At 43.8% G+C, this 7,300-nt stretch overlaps 1 non-coding gene across 1 annotated transcript; it reads left to right on the top strand.

Moving 5' to 3' along the window:
• Positions 1-735: 735 nt before the first annotated feature.
• Positions 736-810, top strand: Trnas-cga (transfer RNA serine (anticodon CGA)). Its single transcript has one exon. It is a non-coding gene; the product is annotated as a tRNA-Ser (tRNA).
• Positions 811-7,300: the final 6,490 nt, after the last annotated feature.

Here is a 7,300-nt window from a genome sequence, read left to right as displayed (position 1 = left end):
ATATTCTTTCAAATTTACCACTACTGAAATCAGACACGCGCTGAAGAACGTCAAGCCAGGAAAGGCATTTGTACCATATAGAATACACCTGGAAATCGTCTTCAGAGTGGGAAGTATGCCAAAAAATTACTTGCAGAATTTTATACAAATGTATTGACAACAGGGAGCTTAACACAAAGAGGGAAAAACTGAAAGATGATCGTAATACTTAAGCCAAGAGAATCAAGCGAACAGCCAAAGAGCTCTAGACCAGTCGCACTGCTGAGTGCCATATATAAACTGCTCGAGTGACTCATGTATAACAGATTGAGCCTAAAAATACTGAAATCAATCCCAAACGAACAAGTAGGATTCCAACATAATAGAAGCTGCATTGACCTAGTGTTTTCCCTGACACCGTTGTATAGAGGCAGGATACCAGAAAAAGTAAAAAAAAAAAAACATCAACTGCATTCTCAGAAATGAGCGCAGCCTTAGACTGTGTGGAGACAAGGGCTGTTGTAGAAACTAATTCAAGTAATTCCATGCCGCAATACTATCAGACTGATCGATTACATGCTTTCTGGGGGGCCATCAAAGTGTTTACTGGAGAAAGAAAGAGCTCCACCAAGGCACTAAATAATGGGCTACCACAGGGCTCAGTCTTTGCCCCACTGATATTCAGTCTGTACATTTCCGACATTCGGAACAACGGATACTGGTAGAAGTAAAGCTGTGAGTACCGGGCGTGAGTCGTGCTTCGGTAGCTCAGTTGGTAGAGCACTTGCCCGCGAAAGGCAAAGGTCCCGAGTTCGAATCTCGGTCGGGCACACAGTTTTAATCTGCCAGGAAGTTTCAAACAATGTAGGAAGTTTGACTACGAGGACGACCGTGCCCTAGCTCCACAACATGTATCATTTGAGGCCACTGAAGACACCCTGTACTACGATCTGAAGTCACTGCATGGCTACTTTCGCAAATGGAGGCTGCAGCCAAATCCGAACAAGACCGAAATATCATGCTTCCACCTTTGCAGTCACTCAGCAAGAAGAGATATCAATGTTATCTTTGAACGGAATCTCCTTAACTATGAGAACTACGCCGAATATCTAAGAGTTATTTGGGACAGGTTGTTCTCTTACAAGGAGCACCTCATAAAGACTGCAGGCAAAATGAGAACAAGAAACATCATCCATAAATTGTGCAGCACTACTTCGGGCTCCACATTAGGCACATTCTGCACATCTGCAGATGGGTTTGTCTACTGAGTGGCAGAATACTGCGCTCCAGTATGAATTACTAATAGCCTGTAGGCAAACAGGAATGGTGTGGTATTAAACGACACAATGCACGTCATCAGCAGCACAATCAAATCTACCCACACTTTGTGGTTGCTAATCTTGAGCCATATACCACCACCAGAGATACGGCGGAAAAATGCTCTATTCAGAGAATACAGCAAAGTAATTAATAATCTTCATCTACCCATACATAATGGTACAGCTGACCTGGAGCGCAGATGACTTAAGTCCAGAAGACCACCACACTCACTGATAAAGAGATAACGATCTCCAACTCTGACATCCACAATCTCTGGAAACAACATTGGCGAGAACACTGCCCATCAAAATGCCAAAACTTCATCATAAACGAGAAGCCACCTGGCTGCATTCAGTCACGCAAAGTGTGGGCAACTTTAAACTGCATACACACTGGGCATGAACGAAAAGCTGACGCCCGCTACAAATGGGGAAATATACCAACACCAAACAACGACTGCCGTGCTGAAAAAGTCTGACCAGCAAAATCCGGTCAAAGTCAACGAGTTTACCACACACGAACGACTGCTCACTTGCGGCTTCCGGCAAAAACAACATCTCCGGTGCCGCGGGCCACTGCATGACTTCAGCGACAGCCCTTTGAAAGACCAGCTATTGTTAAAAGGGACAACTGGAATGCAATGTTTGTCATCATCAGTGGCTCTTGGTTTGTCCCATGAGAAAGTCAGTCGTTGTTGGTTGATAGCCGACTAAGATCAGTCCGAATCATCGGGGGTAGATTCGGGAGTGTTTGAGTCAAACGATACAGTCGTTCAGGAGATTTCAATAAGGTTGTTAACGGCTTCTTTAAAAGATATTTATGGAGATCTGTAATCAAACTGATCTCCCTTTGTGAGGCGAAAAGGGTCAAGTGACTGATTTGTGTGAGACCTTAGAATTTTGTGTGAGATATCAATTATGGCTACGGTACATTGTAGCTTAGGATTGATTTCTCGTGGTTGGTGATTTAATGCCAAAACAGTTATTGAACAAGTGTAGCTAGAAGGCGATCCGTTGACTGGAGATTTTACATTTCGTTGTGGGAGATCAACTATGTGATCAAAAGTATCCGGACACTCCCAAAAACATACGTTTTTCATAGTAGGTGCATTGTGCCGCCACCTACTGCCCTGTACTCCATATCAGCAAACTTAGTAGTCATTAGACATCGTGAGAGAGCAGAATGGAGCGCTCCGCGGAACTCACGGACTTCGAACGTGATACTTGTGTCATACCTCTGTTGGAGAGATTTCCACACTTCTAAAAATCCCAGTGTCCACTATTTCCGATGTGATAGTGACGTGGAAACGTGAAGGGACACGCACAGCACAAAAACGTACAGGCCGACCTCTTCTGTTGACTGACAGAGACTGCCGACATTTGAAGAGGGTCGTAATGTGTAATACGAAGTGTGATTGGAAAGTTTTACGAATGGGCTTGTCATTGTACAATGGTAGTACGTACATGCTACTGTGATGCATCTCCTTCAAAATAGTCCCATTATGATTGAACACACCGACTCCAACGGTGTTGCCTCTTTTGGAAACATTCCTGGAATTTTTTTTTTTCCTGAAGTGTGTTAAGGACACTCTCCGTATTTGCCCGGATGTCTTCAGTCGAGTCAAATCGCTTCCCTTTCGGCGAGAATTTCAGTTTAGGAAACAAGTAGAAGTCTTCAGGGACCAAATCAGTGGAATATGGCGGTTGTGGAAGCACAGGAGATTTGAATTAGGTCAAACATTCAACGATGGGGAAGGCACGATAAGCCGGAGCATTGTCATGGAGTAGCATCCAACTCCTGTCTTTCCACAATGCAGGCCTTTTCTTCCGCACCTTTTCGCGCAGACGCTCAAGGACACATTTGTAGTATTCCTGGGGTCCTCCAGTGATAAATTCATGATGCGCGGTACCGGTAGAATCGAAAAAAGTCACCAAGATTGTCTTCACCTTCGACCGACTTTGTCGTGCTTTTTTCGGTCGTGGTGAACCTGCAGTCTTCCACTGCAAAGACTGCACTTTGTTTACAGGATCATATCCATATATCCACGATTCGTCACCTGTTATTACCCTATTTAACAAATCTGATTTATTTTAGTTCGATTAAGTCGGTTTTGCCTCTGGTCACTTGACAACAGTTTTGGAATGAATTTTGCGGACACTCGATGCATGTTCAGCTCTTCAGTTAAAATTGACTGAACTGCATAGAAAGTTAAATTAAGTTTATCAGCCATTTTCCTAATTGTAACTCTACGAACAGAGCGCACTAAGTCGCGAACTTCCACTACATTTTCATTCGTTTTTGAGGTAGAAGAATGGCCGGTCTGTGGTTCATCTTCAGATGATTCGCGACCATTTTTATACTTGTTGAACGAAACAAAAACATTTGATTGGCTCATGCAATTATCTCCAAAAGCTGTTTCAATCGTTAGAAATTCTCAGTAGCTGATTTCTCGGTTTTAAAACAAAATTTCACACAAACTCGTTGCTCCATTTTTACGTCAATTTTCACGCAGACAGAATCCGGCAACACGGCCTAACAAACCTCACTCAGCTAGCTGCCACAACGAGCTGAATAAAGGAAACGCAGTTTCCTGTCAGAGGGCGTTCAAGGACAAGGCAATGATTCACTGACCGCCCTCCATGTACCTGCCTGCCAAACCAGTAAGGAGTAGCAGTTCCATTCTTAATACGAGGTGCATTCTAGTTCTAAGGCCTCCGATTTTTTTTTCTCCGGACTGGAAAGAGATAGAAACATGCGCATTATTTTAAAATGAGGCCGCGTTCATTCTCAATACGTCCCAGAGATGGCAACACCGTACGGCATATGGAATTTTACCGCCAGCGGCGAGAATGAGAACTGTTTTGAATACCTAAAATGGCGACGTTTTCCTTACTTGAACAGCGTGCAATCATTCGTTTTCTGAATTTGCGTGGAGTGAAACCAACTGAAATTCATCGACAGTTGAAGGAGACATATGGTGATGGAGTTATGGATGTGTCGAAAATGCGTTCGTGGGTGCGACAGTTTAATGAAGGCAGAACATCGTGTGACAACAAACCGAAACAACCTCGGGCTCGCACAAGCCGGTCTGACGTCATGACCGAGAAAGTGGAGAGAATTGTTTTGGGGGATCGCCGAATGACTGGTGAACAGATCACCTCCACAGTTGGCATTTCTGTGGGTTCTGTGCACACAATCCTGCATGACGACCTGAAAATGCGAAAAGTGTCATCCAGGTGGGTGTCACGAATGCTGACGGACGACCATTGGCTGCCCGTGTGGCATGTTGCCAAGCAATGATGACGCGCAACGACAGCATGAATGGGACTTCCTTTTCGTCGCTTGTGACAATGGATGAGACGTGGATGCCATTTTTCAATCCAGAAACAAAGCGCCACTCAGCTCAATGGAAGCACACAGATTCACCGCCACCAAAAAAATTCCGGGTAACCGCCAGTGGTGAAAAAATGATGGGGTGTCCATGTTCTGGGATAGCGAGGGCGTAATTCTTACCCATTGCGTTCCAAAGGGCACTATGGTAACATGTGCATCCTACGAAAATGTTTTGAAGAGCAAATTTCTTCCTGCACTGCAACAAAAACGTCCGGGAAGGGCTGCGCGTATGCTGTTTCACCAAGAAAACGCACACTCACATCGAGCTAACGTTACGCAACAGTTTCTCCGTGATAACGACTTTGAAGTGGTTCCTCATGCTCCCTACTCACCTGACCTGGCTCCTAGTGACTTTTGGCTTTTTCCAACAATGGAAGACACTCTCCGTGGCCGCACATCCACCAGCCGTGCTGCTATTGCCTCAGCGATTTTCCAGTGGTCAAAACCCCTAAAGAAGCCTTCGCCGCTGCCATGGAATCATGGCGTCAGCGTTGTGAAAAATGTGTACGTCTGCAGGGCGATTAGGTCGAGAAGTAACGCCAGTTTTATCGATTTCGGGTGAGTAGTTAATTAGAAAAAAAATCGGAGGCCTTAGAACTTGAATGCACCTCGTACTTTCCAATCACACCTCGTAGGTAGACATCTATCCAGGCCATCACTCAAGAATTCCAAACTGCATCAATATCTACTGCAAGTACTATGACAGATAGGCGGGAGGCGAGAAGACTTCGATTTCATGGTCGAGCGGCTGCTCATAAGCCACACATCACGCCAGTAAATGCCAAACGGCGCCTCGATTGGTGTAAGGAGTCTAAACATTGGACTATTGAACAGGGAACAAATATTTTGAGGTGTGACGAATCACGGTACACAATGTGGCGACCCGATGGCAAGGTGTGGGTATGCCTGGTGAACGTCATCTGCTAGCATGTCTAGCGCCAACTGTAAAATTCGGAGGTGTTGGTGTTATGGTGTGGTCATGTTTTTCACGGAGGGGGCTTGCACCCCCTGTTATTTTGCTTGGCACTATCACAGCACAGGCCTACACTGATGTTTTAAGCACTTCTTGCTTCCCACCGTTGAAGAGCAATTCGGGGATGCTGACTGCATATTTCAACACGATCGAGCACCAGTACATAATGCACGGCCTGTGGCGGACTGGTTACACGACAATAACATCCCTGTAATGGACTGTCCTGCACAGAGTCCTGACCTGAATTCTATAGAACACCTTTGGGATATTTTGGAAAGCCGAATTCGTGCCAGGCCACACCGACGACATCGATACCTCTCCTCAGTGCAGCACTCCGTGAAGAATGAGCTGCCATTCCCCAAGAAACCTTCCTGCATCTGATTGAACGTATGCCTACGAGAGTGCAAGGTGTCATCAAGGCTGCGGGTGGGCCAGAACCATACTGAATTCCAGCATTACCGATGGAGGGCGCCACGAACTTGTAAGTTCAGCCAGATGGCCGGTCACTTTTGATCGCGTAGTGTAATGAAGTTATGACGAGAAATTTTTATTTGAATTTGAAGGTCGAGAAAGGACGCACTAAGGAAATAGTGACTCTGCGGTCTTGTATTAGTGGACTTGAAGGTGAAAGTAAGCACTTAGAAAATGGGGACTTTGCGATATGGTATTGGGAATTATTTTTCGACTTCAGCGTGAGCGTCGATGTATTTTAGTTAAGGTTTGGAAATCTTTATACAGATTCACGATTTGTGTTACCTTTGTAAGTCAGTAGAAGATCTGCACGCGCGGTCTCGAGTTTAGTAGTTTTTTTCTATAAAACTCTAAACGACAAAGCAAGAACCATGTTACTGAGGACGCTCTACTTATCTCTCATGTCATGCTATTACTGTGTTTTAAATAATTTCAATAGTTCTGGGTCCGTGGAAAGTCAACGCCTGATGTGGGATGTTTTGTCTTTTTAAAAATTCAAGCAGTTTAAAAGTGGCATCGACAGCCTGTTTTTTGTTTAATTTTTTTTTTTAATTTTTCGCTTTAGAGGGGTTTGTTTGATTGGCCTGCATTCGAAAATCAATGCTGACTTGTATCTATACAAGGCAACAAAGACAGAACAGTTTCTGTTTTAAAAATAAAAGAAGTGTTACGATTCTAAATTGCCCCGATGATATTTTAAAAGTGAAGTTTACTTTTGTAGCAAATGAATGATTTGCAAATACCGTAAAGTTAAGTGGTAGAAGGAAATGAAAGATTAGATAAAGTCTGCAACGTTAAAAAAAGCAGATATTAATTACCAAAGAAATAGGAATTGTTAATTTCCAAAGAGAGAAATTATTGCATATTTCTTAAGTTAAAGAGGAGAGAAATTATCTCCAGGATTTTATTTAAAGGGAAAGATAATTAATTCTTGAAAGAAAGATAATTCACTTATTGCTGAGAGGGCAAGAATTTTAAAAAGAATCAATACATTCATAATCGAGCTATGCAACGATATTGTCGTAGCGTGGTTGCCATGCAGGTAGAAAAAGAACATGAAGTTAGAAACTTGAAGCCCATGTCAGCGATCTTATCTAGCCTGAAACATTAGGGTCACCGCATTCATATCCTTATAGTCCACCGCGGTGACACTTCCCCGTGTTG

The sequence above is a fragment of the Schistocerca gregaria genome, chromosome 2 (assembly GCF_023897955.1).
Source record: "Schistocerca gregaria isolate iqSchGreg1 chromosome 2, iqSchGreg1.2, whole genome shotgun sequence".
In the NCBI taxonomy this organism is placed as follows: Eukaryota; Metazoa; Arthropoda; class Insecta; order Orthoptera; family Acrididae; genus Schistocerca; species Schistocerca gregaria.
Note: the sequence above shows the minus strand (reverse complement) of the source record. Positions and strands in the feature narration are given on the sequence as shown.